Genomic DNA, 21056 nt, shown 5'->3' with positions numbered 1-21056 from the left:
GTTAGTTTCATTGCCAAACCTAAAACTTAATTTTGATTTCTAATGTTATAAATGAACAAAAATTTGGGTTTGTAACATAATAAATCAACAGAAGATTTGGTTTTTGAAATTAACCTTACTGATTCAGTATAATTTGTCATAAAACTTAGCGTAAAACTGTTTTGTTTATAGCCATTAGATATAGGACATATTCACAAATCAGTATTATTGACAGTCTATTGAATTGTATCAACTTCATCGCTCTTCAGCTGATTTGCTGGTTTCAGATTAAATTACAATTTTTTAAACAATTATATTTAAAGTTTTATTCATGTAAAGTTGTCTACGAAACGTGTTCGACAAGAAACGATGACATGCGTTTAGTTAATTATAAATAATAATTTCTATAACGGAACTTGAACATAATTTCACCAAAATTTTACTCTCCCAATACATAATCTAGTAATATTTAAAAACCTTCTGACAGCTTTGTAACTCTTACATAGATACGGATATATATATATATATATATATATATACATATATATATACATATACATATATATATATATATATATATATATATATATATATATATATATATATATATATAGTGAGAGAGAGAGAGAGAGATGTGTTTATTTATTCCTATGATTGTAATTAATAAATAGATCTGGATAAACTTTTGTTTACCTTCTCTTATACCTACTATTCAATTGTGCTATTGCCTTGCAACATTAAGCATTTGGATATAAATAGGTATACTTCCAGTAGTATATTGGATATTTGTTATCCCTTAGATGGCTGTCTAACCTCTAACTCATATATATATATATATATATTCCAATTTCCTCTTGTAAAATCATTTAAACAAATAATATTAATAAACTAAGTTTAATAGTAATTGATTAGCTGCGATGAACAACTTGCTCGTTTAGTTATAGAGTTGGTGTAAAAGTTGGAATATTACCATTTTCAGTGCAATAGAGAATTGAAGCAATTTACCCATTCGTGAGATACAGAAATATTTACAGATTTTAAAATTTAACTGGATCTTAGGTATCATATTTGAATTTTGGTCTGAAAGCCTTTTCTAATATGCTTTTATTCCTTTTTTATTCATTTAAAAACTTTGCTTGTTCGTTTCATCATGAGTAACGAACAACCTGTAATGGCTGAAAGTAAATTATATATTTAAAGCTCAGTAAAAAAAAAAAAAGACTTATGAATTACAAAGACGGTTCCTGACAAAATGCTACCTTGTAGCTGTTAGAAATGATTTGATAGTTTTGATCCTTTCCATTCTTTCTCTAATGAAATTATTTACCGTAATTAAAATGCACTTTAAAATAAAAGTAATCTAGCGAACGTTTCTAGTTTCGAATGTTAATACTATTGTCAAACACATGAACCTGACAAGTTTACATTAGCCATCTCTGAAAAGATGTGCTTAGGTAAGATTCTAGCTTTCACAAGTACAGTGTTTTATATTCATCTTTTGAACAAATTGCGACGTTCCACTAAAACCATTATGCAACAGTTATTACTTATTTATTACGTTATCTCTCTTTTTTCCTGACTACCCGCCCACTTTACGGACTATCCAAGCTGTTGTATGATTACAAATTTAAACTAAAATATAGAGGAAAAAAAGTCATTGACTTATTGGGTAGCAAATCAATGGACTCGTGGCTCTAGTTCGATCGAAGTATGGATCTTACTGCAAAGCATCTCTGGCATGTTTCTCCATTTCCCTGAGTCGCCTCAATACTATAAGTTAGTATTTCTTATAAAGGGGTGGAGGTGGGGGGTCTCGTAAAGATTGAAGAAAGGTAGACAAAATTTTATGTTTAATAAAACCAAGATCGTTTTAAACTTTGTCCGCCATCACGTCGAAGAAAGATCTATATTATTGCAAACTCTTGTCGTCTATCTGAAATCTTCAGACTAAACCTGTAATTATTTGATTATCTTTGTTACAATAATTACAAAATCTGCAGACAAATCAATGATTGGAGAGCAAACTGAATGGAACCTGCTCAATTTGTCCTACTGCATTGACATAATGCTTAATACTGCAAGATTTCACAGATTTCTAAACCTTACCGAAGCACTGCAAATCTGATGTGCTGGGGTTGATTCTTATTCAACAGCTGTGTTTTTTGGATCTTCTCACGCACATTTGACTGGAACTTAAAACATTATTGTTGTAGTTTCTTGTTACAACCACATTCAACGCACAACCAGTGAGCTGGATGGAGATGTAGCCGATTAGATTAACTAAAATACATGCCTGGCGCTTATGCCATCATCCATAGAGGGACAGAATGCATGCAAAGTTGGGCAAATATGAACTCAGAAAATAAATGCATTGAAGCATGTAACTCAAGCGCTACAGTTTCTGACAATTCACGACAAACCAAATCACACGGTGTGTCAGTAAAGCAAACAGAAATAGCGGTTTATTGGTACAATTATTTGTAAATTGCAATATATGGAAACGTTGTTTACCTTTTCTCCTCTAGTCAAATCACAAACTTTATGTCACCTTAATAAATTATACAAGTTGAGTGTAGAGGGGATTTCTCAGTAAGCTGAGTATTTGATCGCTTTAGATCACGTGTTGTAACCATTTCACTTACATCTGTAAAATCCTTTGAGAAAGACATGAGCACTATATAACCCTTATTTTTCATCTACAAATTTTAGCTTTTATTACATGTACGACAACGTCTATTAACACAGTGGTTCACAAACTGACAAATACTAACCATCTAAATAGTATTAAGGGGAAAAGTTCTTGCTACTCCCCATTTTTTATTAACGAAAAAAGGAAAGAAAAAAAAAGCAAATAAACATAGTATCCATATAATTGTCCTTTCTTCGCCATGGTGTTGGGCAAGTTTAAAAGTTTTTAAATCATCTAAATTTCATTTAACACGGTAATTTGCCCTTTCCAGACTCATCCAACGGTATGTTAGTAATCACGGTTAAATGGGTTTTGCTGCATTAAGATGTAAAATCCCTTTCCGGCTTGTTCCATATTTCAAAATAGCAATATTTCTAACATAAGCAAAAATCATACATTTATCGTGTATGATCTATAAATAAAAATCGAACCAGGTACTTGACTGCTACTTAATTTATAGACTTCTAAAAGAATAATCTCGACGGAATTTGAAATCAGGACGTAAATAATACCAATAATAAATAAAAATTTTATCGCACGCTTCTCTCTCTTTCTCTTCATAAACCGGCTTTCTTTATTTTATAGAAGTGAAAATATTAGCGATGAATCGTAGCAATACTCATGACAAATACAGTCAAAGGATAGCAATAGTTAAGTTAGCATATTTGACACGGTAAAAAAAAACTTCTATGAAATAATTATGCTATGTAAAAATGAAATTAGTAAAAGTGCGAAATCCTCACTTTGGTACTACTAAAGCAGCACGGACCCGAACGCGCAGTCGCGCGTCCGCGCTAGCTAGTCTTGAGTGGTCGATCCTAACCCTGTCCCTAACCCTAACCCTATCCCTAACCCGCGTGTGCAAATGAATACGTGTTTAGGGTTAGGATCGACCACTCACGACTAGCTAGCGCGGACGCGCGACTGAGCGTTCGGGACCGTGCTGCTTTAGTAGTACCCCTCACTTTATTTCAACAGATAATTAATTTAGGATATAATTTAATATATATTTTTAAAAATCCAAAATGAAGAAACTATATTCAACCTTACGAAAAGGATGAACTAAACCGTCACACTTTCGTTAATTACCACTTGAACACGGCTAACTAATGACCTAACTGCAGGAGGTCATTGTGGTATTAAAATAAACACAAAATAATGTTATTCATGTTGTCACATCTTGTTAGTTATTCAAATGAGAATTATGTACACTTTTTGGGACAACACGTCCGTAGGTCAGAGGTTGGATTGTGTTAGTGAACAACCTAATACCACTCATTATAGATACAGTCTGAGATGCATATAGTAGTAGCACCGTCCCACAATTAAACCGACTGCAATAGTTGAGTTTTACTTATTTTACCAACTTTTGAAGCATAAAAAATAACCTGAGATTTGAACTCGAGGTGTATAACAATAGAAACTAATTAGCGAAATGCATTTTTCAGGTGCTCCACTACACCTGCTGCTCTCAGCTGTTAATAATTCGCCTAATCCGTGGAAATTCCGCCTTTTGTATGTTCTTATTTCTATTTTGATGTATAAATTTATAATCTCCATAAAATTATTTCTTTCTGTTAAAAAATGTTGATAATGTTTCCGATTTCGTTCGATAGTTAAAATTAACCACCCTCCCACCATTAACACTTCACTTTCCCATCTCCTTTACGGCAACAGCTAAAAGGTGAAGATGAGGTTATTTACGTTCGAACAGAAGTTGTGACAAACTGAATAATTTTAGATAGTTCCTAAAATAAACAGTCGCAAATTTCGGGAGTATTCTAGCTGATTTAATTAATTCCAATATTTGATTAGTTTGTAATTATATTTCTACTAATCTTATACTTGCGTGAAATAAATATTTTCTACTTTTACATACATATACAAAAAAAAAAAACAATAACAAAACCGCTATATTATTGGAAATGTGTTATTAGAAAGCTCTGACGTTCCTATATTTCCTAAGAGCCTATTATGAAAAAATAAATAAATGATGCTAAATACTCGGACACCATTCGTATGAAAAACAATAGATGAGATAGACATACAACCCCGACCTTTACTGTACCGTGGCGGATAGCTATTATATATATATATATAGAGAGAGAGAGAGTTGAAATTTATAGAAAAACAAAATGGACGGAGACAGGTGTATTAGTTAGTTATATATATATATATATATATATACAGACACACACACACGCACACGCACCGAAAGGATGAAAGGCAAAGTCGATCTCGAGTGGAATTTGAACTCAGAACGTAAAAACGGACGAAATATTGCTAAGCATTTTGTGCAGCGTGCTAACGGTTCTGTCAGCTCACCGCCTTCATTAAGGACAAATACTGGTTTCAAATTTCCACAAAAGGCCGGCAATTTTGATGGAGGAGCTAAGTCGATTAAATCAACCTCAGTGCTCAATTGGTTCTTATTTTATCGACTCCGAAAGGAGGAAAGGCAAAGCTGATCGCGGCGGAATTTGAATTCAGTTTGTAAGAACGGACGATATGTCGCTAAACATTTTGGAATTTTTTTATTTCCCACAAGGGGACAGTACAGCCTGATATGGGTCAGATTTAACGTATGAATTGACACAAAGATGAATTTTAAAATTATACATAAATATGAAGAGTTCGGATGATAACATATACAAGACATTACAGAATGGAGTGGGGAGGCGGGATATGTTCGGACCCCATTAGCCTCGCCTCACCACTGATGCTTTAGGTTCATCCTGCGTTGTATTCATGCGGTCCCATCCATACGCAACATTCGTGCGACATTCTTTCATCGATCTTGAAACATTTTCTCTCTAGCCCTATTTTCCTTCTTAGGTGGAAGGTGAAGAAATTCACCAACCCAGGACCATAGATAAAAATGCCTGTTATTAACCCTTTCACTCGCGTCATCCAAATCATCCCTCTCGCAATTGCAACTACGATGAGAAAGCAATCCTTACCTTTTTTTCGATAGGAAATCCGGTGGGTCAATTTTTACTATTGACTCAGTCGATGGCTGTACTTGACAACAGTTGTTCGGTATAAACCCCCACATCTGACACCGAACACTGAACAATAGGGTTCGGGACGGTTTCCTTGTCTCGCCCACATCTTGGACAGGTCGGTGGATCAGAGTCACCAAGCCTTGCGAGCTTGTCCTGGACAGGTAAGGCTCCTCGATAACATTGCCATGCCAAAGACTTCTGGAAGTTATCCAGTGTCTTCGGCCCGAATGTACGTTGGAACCAACTGGCCAGCTGATTATCATCGAGACCTAGGGCTTCCCCCAAGGTATCGTCACATTTCGCCTCTACCAACCCTCTATAGAAGAATGTGATAGAACCACTACCGCAGGCATTGCCCGAGAGATGGAATATCCGGAGAGCCTTACGACACTCCGTAAACCATGTACCCAACTTCGATTGACGATTGAACCAGGTTTCCAGTCCACCGAAACAAGTGAACTTGGGAAACATCTGTTTCGCTAGCGGAGACCACACCCGTTCACCATCCAGATGGAGCCACAGATGCCTCAGCCTCAGCGCGTGCCTGCGCATCATCAGCCAAGGCATCCCTAGCCCACCTTTTAACGGTTGTTGGCAGCAAATAGAGCGTCTCACAAGCGGCTTCGAGCCCTTCCACAAGAACACGTTGGCCACCTCCGCCCTCCCTTTCAGGGATAGCCACCGCCAAGACCAGGTCTTTGCTATGTGGGCCACCCTGCACGATACCTCGGCCCAGTTTTTCTCTATTTGGAGGCCTGGTCCAAACCAGGCTCCTAGCAACTTAACGGACCCTCCGTCCAACGTCCCACGACGCTGTCAGGAGGCATCGACTTGCCTCTCCAGGCGCGGAGTTGCAAGCCGACTGACTTTTCACGATTAAACTTTGTTCCTGTCACCGTCTCGTATTCCTCAATGGCTTTGCCTACCCTCTGTAGGTGATTCATTTTGGTTACGATGATGGTAATGTCCGCGTACGCTGAAACTGACTCTCCACAACTTGGCTATCTCAGGATGTCGCTCAGCTTTCGCAGCAATGGCTCAAGAGCCATTACATACAAAAGCGGGGAGAGCGGACATCCTTGACGAACCGATCGTTTGATGCTGAATGGCTTAGATAAAAAGCCGCTCATCCGAACTACCGAGTCGATGTTGTGATGAATTTCAATGATCCACCTGAGGAAGCCAAGACCCAGGCCGAACTGTGCCAGAACGGACACCAGGCAATGATGGTCTACCCTATGAAAAGCCTTTGATTGGTCTAAACGGACCACTGCCCCTCCCTTGCCAGAATCATTATTAAACCCCTCTACAGTGTACTGTGGAAGATGGAGATTATCTTGAATGGTTCTACCGGGAACGGCACATGTCTTTGCCTTCCCCATCAAGCCATTCGCGACACGTGCCAATCTTTTCGATAACACTTTGGCCAAAATCTTCAACTCAGTGTTTAGCAGACTGATGGGCCGAAAATTATCAATGCAATCCGCCTTGTTCGGGTCCTTTCTGATAAGCGTTACCACTCCCCGGCGCACAGATCTGGGAATGAACCCATTCTGCTGCCAGTTCGCGTAGACATTCGCCAGCAGGTGCCCGAACAAGTCTGGTATACTCTTATACAGTTCATAGGCTAGACCATCCAGTCCCGGCGCCTTACCCGCGTCGCAGTCCGCCATAGCCTCAATTACCTCCTCAGGCGTGACCGGCCCTTCACAACATTCCGCGTCCTGCCCCGAGAGTCGTGGAAGCCCGGCGAGGAAGTCCGTTAGGTCCTTCCTACTGTCCGTTCCGCCCCCACCCCAGAAAAGCTGGGCGAGTGGTCCTGAAAGACCTCACACATCTCGGGCTCGTTTATCAACTTCGTTGGTTCGTCAAAGATCGAATTGTGCCACCGTTGCCACGTTGGGCTTAGGGTTAGGGTTAGGCCTTGATTCCTTCACAACCCAATGCACGAATCCTAGCTCTGACAATTCAACCCATATGCTGGGCTTCGAGGTGCTGGTTTAACGACAGTCTCTTGGCCGTCACCTGAGCTGCAGAGCCAGATTACATTGCTTCCTCTAAGTCCTTAGTTAATGCTAATTTCTTCCTAGTCTCTCTAGCCACTAAACATATGCTATATCTAATAGACTCAAATTTAAAGGCTCGCTTGAGGGCATACTACTATTTGTTATTAATAACAGATCCGGTTAATGCCCTCTGAATCAATAACTTAATCCTATCTCTGTACTCCTTAATCGCCAAAAGGGACGTATTAAGTTTCTAGTAGCTGGATCCTCTATTGTATAACTTATCTATGTCGATCGTACAGGTGAGCATTTTATGATCACTGTAGCTGACCGGGAAAAACTGTGGACACCTAACAATATACATATCTGCTTTTCTAATTAACACCATATCTTGGTATGACCTGGAAGATCTGTCGCTGTTTGACCATGTCCACATTGGAGCATTCGGAAATTCCAGCCTATGAGCGTCTGCTAGCTCAAAGTGGCTTAGCAGTTCCAGGAAGCAAGGATTACCTCTTCTATCAGAACACGAGCCAACATACGCATGCGTCGCAGATTGTGTTATAGTCTCCTAGCACAACTAAGGGATGTGATGTACCGAGAAACTTCTCCAGGTTCCGAAAATACTCACTTTGTCCGTTTTCAGCGGGTGCATAAATTGCAACTAGTCTGATAATCTTACCACGACTGAGCGTCAAATCCACGACGACCAGCCTACCTTGGATCTGAAAAAATTAACTTTTTCTCAGAAACCTGGTTTCTTTTTAACAGGACCAACACCCCACTCCCGCCAGCTGGAGAGAAAAGAACTCTCATAGCCATCAAATAGCGGGAGATCTCTTGGCCCCCTTAACCGGGTTTCCGTAGCAACAATGACATCCAAATTGCGCGACCTGATGTCATTAAGGAAGCGACCTTGCTTCCAGCTTGATCCCAGGCCACGCACATTCAAACAACCAGCATGAATACAAGCCATCTACTTACCTTGGCATCTGTGGCTTTCGGCCTTGTCTTTTCCTTTACACGGGCTCGTGGGGTGGTTTGACACAGGTCCTCGTACATGGACTTACTGTCCAACCTCGAGGGCCTATGTCTGTGGGAAAGTAGGATTTTAATATTCCGAGATCTGTATCGTCTATGTGGTATGTCAAAATTCCTTCCGGAAGTTTTGTATAGTGTTCTTTGTATATTTTTGCTGTAGGGATATTTTTAATACGTGTTGACAATTATTCATTTTTGGCATTTATTACCACTAATAATAGTTTGTTTTGCCAGTTTTTTTACGGGACTGGATAATTTTCCTGGGCTGGGCGGATGTACGAGGGAGGGGGATATCAGGACTGGAGAAGGAGGATGGGAGGGGTGAAATATCTTGGCTGGAGGGGAGGATATCAGGGTTTGAAGGAGGGGATATTGCTGTTTCTTTTTTGTGAATAGTGGTGGGGAAGGGTAGTTTGAATTTCGTGTGTGTCTGCTGAGGGAGCATTTTCCTTGTTCGTGCTGGATGTTGAGGGGGTGGGATTGGAGTTCTTCCTTTTGGGTAGGTTTTTTTCTTTTTACAGTCTACCAACCATCTTCACTCCCAGCTAGTTGAGTGTTTTCATTGCTGGGCGCCTGCTGGTCGGTCTTCTGTGTCTCTGCCTCTTCTTCTGGGGCCGTCTCCACCTTACAGGTAGGACAGCTTGCCCGAATGTGACCCTTCTCTCCACATTCGAAGCACCAGGATCTTCTCCCCTCCACCATTACCCGTAAGGTGGTTTCTTCTCCGAGGTGTACATTTTCCACCATCTTTTCCAGGGTCTGTGGCGCCGCTTGCATGATGACCTCGAGGCCTTGCCCCTTCCAGTTCTGCTGGTGGATTTCTGAGGCCTCTAGTATTATTATTTCTTCTTCGAGCCCCATTAGTAGGGTTTGTCTATCAACTTACCTTGTTGGTTCGTCAAAGATCGAATTGTGGCATCATTGCCACGTTGGGCTTCCACCACTCGGGCCCATCCCGCAGCATTGATTCACTCACAACCCATTGCACGTTGTCTAGCCCTGACAATGCAACCCATATGTTTAGCTTCGAGGTGCTGGTTTAACATCAGTCTCTTGATCTTCACCTGAACCAGTTCGTATCGCTTCCTCTAAGTCCTTAACTAGAGCTGATTCCCTTCTAGCCTCTCTAGCCACTAAACCTATACTGTATCTAATAGACTCATATTTGATGACTCGCTTGAGAGCATATCACCATTTGTTGTTAATAATGGATCCGGTTAATGCCCTCTGAATTAACATCTTAATCCGGTCTCTGTACTCCTTAATCGCCAAAAGGGACGTATTAAGTTTCCAGTAGCCTATATAACTTATCTATGTCGAGCTTACAGGTGGCCAACTTGTGATCACTGTAGCTGACCATGTGAAACTGTGGACACCTAGTTATCTTCTTATCTACTTTTCTAATTAATACTCTATCTAGATAAGACCTGGAAGATCCGTCGCTATTTGCCCATGTCCACAATGGAGCGTTCGGAAATTCATGTCTGTATGGATCTACCAGCTCAAAACATCTTAGTAGATCCTGGAAGCAAACATTACTTCTCCTATTAACACACGAGCCAACATAATCTACGCGTGCATCGCAGATTGTGTAATAGTCTCCTAGCATAACTAAGGGATGTGATGTACCAAGAAACTTCTCTAGGTTCCGATAATACTCAGTTTGTCCCGTATCTTGAGGTGCATAAATTGCAACCAGTCTGATAGTCTTACAACGGCTGAACGTCAAATCAATGACGACCAGCCTACCTTCTGGATCTGCAAAAATCAACTTTTTCTCAGAAACCCGGTTTCTTTTTAATAGGACCAACACCTCGATCCCGCTATGAGGACAGCACGGAGAGATGAAACCCTCGTAACCGTCAAACAGCGAAGCAGATCTCTTGGCCCCTTCAACTGGGTTTCTGTAGCAACAACATCTAAATCCCGTGACCTGACGTCATTTAGGAGGAGTCCTTGCTTTCGGGGGAGTCAACTTTAGTCTTGTCCCTTCTCACTGAATCAATTCCTTGCTTCTTTTCAATACTTCTGAATCCACAGCTGGTTAACGGAGGCTGCTACAGGCCACGCACATTTATACATCCAACGTGAATGCTTGACATGGACTTACCTTAGTCAGTGGTACTCTCTTTTTCACTGGTTCGTAGGGTGATATTCTGACATAGGTCCTCGTACATCGACTCGTTAAAAGCAAGTCTTGAAGGACCCATGTCAGTTGGGTGGTAGTTCTTTAAGATGCGATAGTTCATTTTATCTATTTTATAAATGACAATATTTTATGGAATCTTACGGTGATGCTTGTAAATTGACGCCGTTGGTATTAGCTTTAACCTTTTTTTTTTAATTGTTCGTTATCATTGTTTATTGCAGTCAGTATTTCCTTATATTAGTTAGATTTTCTTGGATTTGATATCGAGGACAGATTGCCTGGGCTTGGCGGGTGATGGGTGATGTCTGGGAGAGGGGGGAATCTAAACTAGAGGAGCAAGGGGGGGGGGACTCATCGCCGAGGGGGGAATAGGATGGGGAGGAATCTGATATTATTGACTTTTGGGGGGAATAGTAAACCCAACAGAAGGTAATTTTTCTTTGAGTGTCCTGAGTTTTTCTTTTGGTTGTTGTAAGGTTGGGTTGGTTGTCGTTATTATTTTACCTTTTTTTTTTTGGTTCTAACTACCGACCAGCCGTCTTTTCCTCCGGCTTGTTGAACACCATCAGTGCCGGAGTTCTGCTGGTCGGTTTTTTGGTTTTGTTCTTTTTTTTTTCTTCTTTCTCCTTTCGGGTGGGACAGTTTACGAGAATGTGGCCTTTTTCACCACATTCGTAGCATGTGGGTTTCCTGCCCTCCACCATTACTCGCAAGGTGGTTTCTTCTCCGATGTGGATGTTCTCAGCAATTTCTTCTAACGTCGGGGGGGGGGGGCTTGGATTACGATGTCTAGCCCTTGGCCCTGCCAGTTCTGTTGCTGTATTCTGGAAGCTTCAATAATCTTGATTTTATACTCCAGCCCCATTAGAAGGGCTGAGATAATCCAGATGACATTTATTTCTGGTGGGATTTCCTCAATAACTATTCTGGATGTTTTCCTACCCATATAAGTTGGTAATAAAATGACTTCATTGGTTTTTATCGGTTGGAGCGAGTGTTTTATAGCCTTTTCCTCATTTATGAAGTACACCACTACTGTGGCGTATCTTCTCCCTCTGGTCAAGAACTCGATGTCTTGTCAGATGGGTTGTAGGCGCTTCTCGATTTGTTCTTTGGATGCCTTGTCTATTTTCTTGTCTTTTATTATCATTGTCTTATATGTTATTACGTTCCTCTTTGTTTCTTCGATGAGTTCGTTAGGGAGGGTGGCTTTAACATCAAAACCTTCCCTTTCTAACTTACCTCTGTGTTGCCGCAATAAATCTAGCTCTTTGTTCAATTTATCTTTTCTCACACCGGCTGCGGTGGCAAAATTAATCTTCTTTTGATTATCTTCTGTTGGGTTTACTTTTCCGTTATTCATCTAATCGTTTTCAGCATTTATTTTCCCTTCTTGGTTCCTTTTTCCGTTTACTGCATTTATGTGGCTTTCGTTCACATTTTTGTTCATTTTGTCTTGTTTTACAGTTGCTCTTTGGTTAGCTTGGTCAGGGTTAGAAGACTTGTCCTCCGAATTCATTTTCACAAAGATAAATATTTTCTAAAATATTTTTTTCAAACATTATTTCAAAAATTATTTTCCCCTCCGTAAGGAGGGAAACAACAGTCCACTACGTCTATTAAAACAGAACGTAGAACAATAACAAAAGTTCAAAATTTAACAATAAATGGCAACAATAACAATAAATAATAATAACAATTACTAACCAAATTCTCGCAAAGACAAATTAACCGCAGCGTGCTAACGATTCTGGCAGTTCCCAGCCTTAATTAGGACAAATATTTTCACAACGGTTTCGTTCGACGAACAGATAATTATGTCATAATACAGACGACATAAAATAGGCGCAGGTATGATTGTATGATAAGGATCTTGCTTCCCAGCAACATAGTTCCGGGTTCAGTCCCACTGTGTAGCACCTTAGGCAAGTGTTTTCTACTATAGCCTTGGGCCGGTCAAAGCCTTGTGAGTGTATTTAGTTCACGAAAACTGAAAGAAGCCCGCCGCATATATATATATATATATATATATATATATATATATATATACATATGTGTGTGTGTGTGTGTGTACGTTTGTCGCTTGGCAACCTGTGCTGGTGTATTTGCACTCCTGTAACTTAGCGGTTCGGCAAAAGGGAACGATAGAATACGTACCAGGCTTAAAAAATAAGTCCTGGGGTCGATGCAAGACGGCGCTCCTACACTTTTGCTTCCTAGCCGACCATCTTATTTTCCCACTGCATAGTACAGGCCTCCAAAACCATGCTCGATGGAGCAGCAGAATTAACAATATTAATAAACGTGAATTTTCCGAAAGTCCTCTCCTCACCTCAAGATTTTCCCTTCAAATTACTTTATAATCGTAATGTATGCCGCTTCAAAGGTATTTCTTTAAAATATCATTTAAAAAACCCCATTTTCCTAAAAGTTATGAGGGAAAAGCTCGTATCTTGTGAATTTTCCAAAGTCCTCTCCCCACCCTCCTGTTGTTTTGCGCGCATTTTTTTTTCATATTCTTTTCCTACACATTGTTTGTTTTAACACCCATTCCAGTAATTTTTTGGGGATTTTCATTTCCGGGTCAAGATGTAAATTAACCAAAATTTCTCATCAATGCTACACCAAGCGCTTCAATTGGTCACTTCATTAGGTGCTTCTCTCAACGAATTCAGGTGATGCATGTGAAGGTACTTGGCTTTTCTAACGCCTTAGCCTCGCCAGGGAAATGATGCGAGCGTGCTGGCTTGCTTCAGTAGGTTTCGTTGTGTGTGACCAATAGAAGCTCTTAGTGCTGCATTGAAGTTTTTTTTCTCTTCCCTTTTTCTTTTTTTCTGCTCCCCCACCTTTCGTTGTCTTTCGTTTGTAAAAACTAAATTAGTTTTCAAAATAATGAAATAAAAAGGGGGCTAATGCAGTTTCGCACCTCTCCTTGCAAAATGTATTTTTTAAAGAATTATTCGGATCCCTACGTTTTAGATGTCGGAGATTACGAAAATGCAAAAAAAAAAAAAATTATTTAACCCTAAACCACCACTCCCCCACCATTTAAAATTTTGAATTTTTTCAAAATTTTTTTCCCAATGCTTTAGATGACAGAGATTCCGAATATGCAAGAAACCACGTTTTAAAAATTTTTAATTCAATAAGCATTAGGGTTTTAGGGTTCGGGTTCGGGTTAGTTTTAGGATTACGGTTAGGGTTATGATTATTTTTGCCATAACCTTAACTCTAACCCTATAACTCATAACCATAACCCTAACCCTAACCCTAACCCTAAAACCCGAACCCTAACCCCTTACTAGGGAATAATGATATAATTAAACAGGGAATAACACACTTGACACCGAACAGCACTAACTGTATTCAGCTGAATAGACGTCAGTGATTGGTTGAAATTACAGAAATACGACAACTTTAACATGAAATAACTTGCGATGTACAATTTTTTGTTAAGAAGGTTAAGAGAAGAAGTTGTTTTATATGACACATTCTACCAGTGTCCCAAGTTTGAAAGTGTTTCGTTAAGAAAACAAGTGTTGCCCGTCAAATCATAAAGATCCTAAAGAGATAGATAGATATGAATGTCTTCCTGGGGTTAAAAACAATAACATCGTCTTCTATAGGACCGCCACATTTAGTTGACAAATATATTTTATGAATAAACGGACAGGGATAAATAGACAGATAAATAAATAAATGGGTAAAAAAGTTCAAAATTCAAAATTGGGGGAGGGGTGAAATTTGAGCCCTTTATTAACCATTGTTTCTCATAAAATGGTGTATATTTAATTTACATTAAATTGTTATTTACGGTTATTTAAGGCAAACAAGAAAAACGTAAATTCTTTCCATTTTAATGTTTTTGTTTGTATTTAATTTCAATTTGCATGTGTTCAAAATAAAAAATCTAAATTGGGTGGGTGGAGGGGTGGGGTGAAATTAAAAAAAAAAATGTTTTTTTGCATATTCGTAATCTCCGATATCTAAAACGTAGGAATCCGAAAAAAACGTTTTCCAAAAGATGTATTTTTCAAGGAGAGGTGCGAAACAGCATTAGCCCCATAAAGAGTTCTTACATCGAATGAAATTAGTTTTGGAGAACTAGATAATTTCCGACGTTATTCTACACGATCAACCTACAACAATTTGCGGAGGTAAAGACAATAGACCGCACCCCCTTTGGGATTTTTTCTGCAAAAAAATCTGCATTTCAAAATTTTAATTCCCCCCTACACCCCCACCATTTTCTTAAAATTTCACTTTTTTAAAAAAATTTCTTTTGCCGAACGAAATACGCAGAAAAATACGGAGATTATGATTGTGAAAAAAAAAAAAAATGATAATAACCTCCCCCCCCACCTGCCCTATGACAAGAAGTGAAATTAAAGTGTTATCTCTACTGTTTCATAGAATTATAGGTAAATTTTCATATTAACACCCACACGATCTTCCCTAGAGTGTTAGAGTTGGGGTTTTAGGGTCAGGGTTAGGGTTAGTTTTAGGGTTAGGGTTTTAGGGTTTAGGGTTACGGTTAGGGTTAGGGACGGAATTCTCTGACCCTAACCCTAACCGTAACCCTAACTCTAACCCTAAACCGTAACCCTAACACCCTAGTGAAAATCGTGCAGGTGTTAATCTGAAAATTTACCGAATTATAAAATAGCAGACGCAAAAAGTATTTAAACAGCAAACCTGACATGCTAGGAATACGTTTTCAAAATTTTAATACGAATTACCAAAGAAAAAAATTTCAAAATTTAAATCCACCCCAACCAGAAATCTGACAAGCTAGAAACAACAGCCAAACCGAGGATCAACTTTCTAAATACGAATTACCAAAAGAGAAAAAAAAAATCTTTTTAAATGTCGTTTTGTTGTGTGTATGTCTGTGCATACAATCTAATTTTTACATACCTCTCTTAATTCCAAAAGACCCTGACCACATGTTGGGTTATATTCGTCATGAAAACATTAGTAGAGAGAACGCTTTAATTTCGCTTATTGTCATAGGTCGGCGGGGAGGGGTTGTTTATTTTATTTTTTTTTTAAATTGAAATTTTACAGAATTTTTTTTTTCTGAATCATAATCTCTGTATTTTTCTACGTATTTTGCCCCCCAAAAAAAAAAAACCTTTTTAAAAAAAGTGAAAATTTAAGAAATGTAGTGGCGGGGGGGGGATTAAAATTTTGAAAAGCAGATTTTTTTACAGATTTGGAATCTCCACACCTGATATACTGGGTTCCTGTAAAAAAAAAAAAGAAAAAAATCCCAAAGCGGGTGCGGTCTATTGCCTTTACCTCCGCCCAACTATTTAATTGTTCAATTGCCAGTTACGTTATGTACGCAACTGAGTACATTGAGAATTGATTTAGTTTAATATCGAGTATAAGTATGATTACTATCGGATTATATTGTGTACACAATTATATCGACAAAGGCAAAAAAAAAAAAAAAAAAAGCGTGACGACGAGACAAAGTAATTGAGAGATGCGGTGACAAACAGTTAATAGCTTTGCAGTGTTAAAAGTTTGCTAAATCACGTGCTAAAATGGCGAAATGAAATACACGTGTGCTTTAATACATGAAACTTTGAATGGACAACTCATTTGCAGAAAAAGAAGACCTAGTGAAGGTATGTTTAACATTCCCTGGCGGTGTTTTACAACAGATGTCCTTCGAATCTCACGACAGAAAAGTAGTTTTTTTTTCTTTCATATTTTTTAAGCATTCTCAGATTTCATAAGGCAGAAATTGTGATTCTGTGAAAACCTCAATTTTAGTTCTTATACTTTACTTTTACTCCGCATTTCTTCCCCGTTATGTATGGGACTTTGGAGGAGAGGTTGATCAAAACTCCGAACATTTCCACTGTCGCGTTGACTTGTGTACAGTTTGTTACATCTTCTGTCTCATAACTCATCTCATTCTTTGTGGATTTCTTTTTTGAGTGTTTACAATGAATAATAGTAACATGACAAATAATGGAAAAATGAAAAATATATAATTTGAAAAAATATTAATGATTGTAATTCCTATTTCTGGCATAAGCACAAGGCCAGTAATTTTGAGGGGGTGTATGTTAGTCGATCATAGCCTTTGACCGGCCCTTTCGACCCCAGATAGATGAATGGCAAAGCTTTCGCAAATGTATGAATCCGAAGAAATAAAAAACAAACAAACAATTAGATTAAATAAAAAAAAAAGAGTGGGTTAAATATTTGTGACGTCTGTCACAAAAGTTGATCCCAGCGGGATGTGACTTCAGAAAGTAAAAAGTCGAAACAAACACCACAAGGATATTTTGTAACAATAGTATATCTTTTATAATAAAAATAATCTTAACATATATACAAGACTGGTTATTAATTGATGACTGCTGCCTTATTGTGTGTGTGTTATTGCAAACAAATGTCATCAATAGTTGCGTTAGAGGTCACGCGTTCAAAGATTCTGAAACTGGAGTTATTTGAACGAACGAGGAATCTCCACGCAGCAGCTTCACTTGCTAATTCTTCCGTATATCTTCCCTACCCCTGCTGCCTTAGAGCGATCTTTCGTTTTGACTTGGAGAACTCATCTGGGATCGTTAATTTCCGTAATTTTTTTTTTTCCTTTTGTTTTTAAGTGAAAGATGTATGTACGTGTATATGAAATGGACGGGTGTGTGAGAGAGAGAGAGAGAGAGAGAGAGACGCACATATGTTAATATATATGCATACATCTCTTGTTTGTGAGAGACAGAAAGAGTGTGTGCGTGAACGTGTTTTCATGTATGTTTAAGTGGCACTCTCTCCCTCTCTCACACACAAACAGGCCCATTTCATATATTTATACATCTTTCACTTTCTCCTCCTCTCTTTCACTTTAAAACAAAAGTAGATAAATGAAAATTTTTACGGAATTTAACGAACAAAACAGCTGATCCAGATGACAGTTTGTTGACAACTTTGCGAGGTATAACGAAACATCGACAACTTGAGAATTCGTTGTACAAACTGCTCTTGCATCTAATTTTTATATTGACCATTATATATATATATATATATATATATATATATATATATATATATATATTAATTTATGTATATATTAATATTATCTCGGTTGAAAAAACTTCGATAATGTAAATATGTTTAATAGTTACCAGGGTAGCAAAAAACACAAAAACTGTGATATCATACCCGGTTAATAGGTAGAAATACCAAGTTAAAGTGATGTATTTTGAGTAGATATGAAGAATAATAATAAATGGAGCAAAACGCATATAATCAATAAGTTCCTTTGATTATACGCGTTTTGCTTCATTTAATATTATTCTTTATGTATGTATATATATATATATATATATATATATATATATATATATATACATACATATTTGTTTTGCAAGATTTTTGATGTGAAATCGTGTGTTGAAACAGATGTTGTTGTACTTGGGGATGGTCATATTGCCAGTTTAAATATAAAAACACACGCACTGTATATTTGGTGTTAATTTGCTTCAGCTTTATATTACATTAATCTTAATATTATTTCGGCCAGAGTTCTTTCGTCACACTTCTGTGACCTCATCAGTGGTCCTTTGTTTCCTTCCTTCTTATGTGTGTCTCACCTTGCTAACTATCAGGTCACAGAAGTGTGACGAAAGAACTCTGGCCGAAATAAGATTAAGATTAATGTAATATAAAGCTGAAGCAAATTAACACCAAATATACAGTGCGTGTGTTTTTATTGGCTAAACTGGCAATATGACCATCCCCAAGTACAACAATATATATATATATATATATATATATATATATATATATATATATCTATCATCATCATCATCATCGTTTAACGTCCGCTTTCCATGCTAGCATGGGTTGGACGATTTGACTGAGGACTGGTGAAACCGGATGGCAACACCAGGCTCCAATCTAAATTGGCAGAGTTTCTACAGCTGGATGCCCTTCCTAACGCCAACCACTCAGAGAGTGTAGTGGGTGCTTTTACGTGTCACCCGCACGAAAACGGCCACGCTCGAAATGGTGTCTTTTATGTGCCACCCGCACAAGCCAGTCCAGGGGCACTGGCAACGATCTCACTCGAAAATCCTACGGGAGCCAGTCAGGCGGTACTGGCAACGGGCACGCTCAAAATGGTGCATCTCATGTGCCACCCGCACAAGAGCCAGTCCAGGGGCACTGGCAACGATCTTACTTGGCTTGCCGGGTCTTCTCACGCACAGCACATTTCCAAAGGTCTCGGTCAGTAGTCATCGCCTCGGTGAGGCCCAATGTACGAAGGTCTTGCCTCACCACCTCAGCCCAGGTCTTCCTGGGCCTACCTCTTCCACGGGTTCCCTCAACTGTTAGGGTGTGGCACTTTTTCACGCAGCTATCCTCATCCATTCTCACCACATGTCCATACCAGCGCAATCGTCTCTCTTGCACACCACAACTGATGCTTCTAATGTTCAGCTTTTCTCTCAAGATACTTACACTCTGACGGGTATTCACATTGACATTACACATCCAACGGAGCATACTGGCTTCATTCCTTGCGAGCTTACGTATGTCCTCAGCAGTTACAGCCCATGTTTCACTGCCATGTAGCATGGCTGTTTGTACGCATGCGTCATACAGTCTGCCTTTTACTCTGAGTGAGAGTCCCTTTGTCGCCAGCAGGGGTAAGAGCTCTCTAAACTTTGCCCAGGCTATTATTCTAGCAGCTACACTTTCAGCGCACCCACCCCCACTACTAACTTGGTCGCCCAGATAGCGGAAGCTATCGACTACCTCTAGTTTTTCACCTTGGAATGAGATAGAAGTTGTTTCCTGTTTGTTTACAGTCTTTATTGCACCTGAACATCTGCCACAAACAAAAACTAACTTGCTAGTTACCCTGCCTTTGATGTTGCTGCACCTCTTATGTGTCCATAGCTTGCACTGGGTACATCTTATAGAGTTACTACCTACTCCTTTTCTACATACTGAGCAGGGCCATCTACCTGAAGGGGTTTGTGTTTTATCTACCTTCCTACTTATTAGGATTTTGGTTTTAGCTGGGTTGACTCTAAGGCCCTTCAATTCTAGACCTTGCTTCCACACCTGAAACTTCTCCTCTAGTTCTGATAGTGACTCCGCAATTAGGGCAAGGTCATCAGCATAGAGGAGCTCCCAGGAGCAACCTGTCTTGAACTCCTCTGTGATTGCCTGGAGGACTATGATAAATAAGAGGGGGCTGAGGACGGAACCTTGGTGGACCCCTACCTCTACCCGGAATTCATTGCTGTACTCATTTCCAACCCTCACCTTACTGGCAGCATCTCTGTACATGGCTCGCACAGCTCTCACTAACCATTCTTCTATCCCAAGTTTCCTCATTGACCACCAGATAAGGGATCGGGGGACCCTGTCAAAGGCTTTCTCCATGTCAACGAAAGCCAGGTACAGAGGTTTATCCTTAGCTAGGTATTTCTCCTGCAGCTGTCTCACTAGAAATAAGGCATCAGTAGTGCTTTTACTTGGCACGAACCCAAACTGCATCTCATCTAAATTGATTCGCTCCCTAATTAGTTGGGCTATGAACCTCTCTGTAACTTTCATAACCTGATCTAACAGCTTGATGCCTCTGTAATTATTTGTATCTAAAGCGTCACCTTTACCTTTGTAGCAGTTGACTATGATGCTGCTACACCAGTCATTGGGTATGACTCCTTCGTGTATCACCTGGTTCGTAATACGGGTGACTAGGCTATAGCCAACACTGCCAGATATTTTGAGCATTTCTGCAGTGATTCCTGATGGGCCGGGGGCTTTCCCGGTCTTCATACTCTTAATTGCTTTATCTACCCCGGTACTATCAACTCGGATAGCTGGTCCCTCTATTGGGTCGACATACGGCAGGCTCTCTTCCTCCCATTCATTCTCTTTATTAAGCAATCTATCGTAGTGGCATCTCCAGACCTCTTTCTTTGCATCCTCATTTAGTGCAAGCGTACCATCATCCATGCGAACACATTTCTCTCCTACAACATCACTATTCTCTCTCCTACACTGTCTTGCAACACGAAATACCTCGAGTCTTTGGTCCTCACGGCGCAGAACATTGGCAAATCTTTTCTTATCTGCTTCCCCTCTGGCTAAATAAACCTGTCGCCTAGCCTCCCTTCTGGCACATTGGTACAATTCCCTGCTAC

General features: G+C 39.3%; 1 protein-coding gene across 4 annotated transcripts in view; it reads left to right on the top strand.

Moving 5' to 3' along the window:
* The first annotated feature begins 16072 nt into the window (after positions 1-16072).
* Positions 16073-21056, top strand: part of LOC106875176 (molybdopterin synthase catalytic subunit) — a 36889-nt gene continuing 31905 nt past the window's right edge. For 2 of the 4 annotated variants that reach the window (XM_014923213.3, XM_089358782.1), the window contains exon 1: positions 16083-16505. The gene's annotated coding sequence lies outside the window, so the exon portion shown is untranslated. Of the gene's footprint in view, positions 16569-21056 lie in introns of all 4 variants that reach the window. The other 2 variants (XM_089358784.1, XM_089358783.1) reach the window with 2 other exon arrangements.

Source organism: Octopus bimaculoides, chromosome 10, assembly GCF_046866305.1.
Source record: "Octopus bimaculoides isolate indiv1 chromosome 10, ASM4686630v1, whole genome shotgun sequence".
NCBI classification, from domain to species: Eukaryota; Metazoa; Mollusca; class Cephalopoda; order Octopoda; family Octopodidae; genus Octopus; species Octopus bimaculoides.
This window is presented reverse-complemented; position numbering and strand designations above follow the sequence as displayed.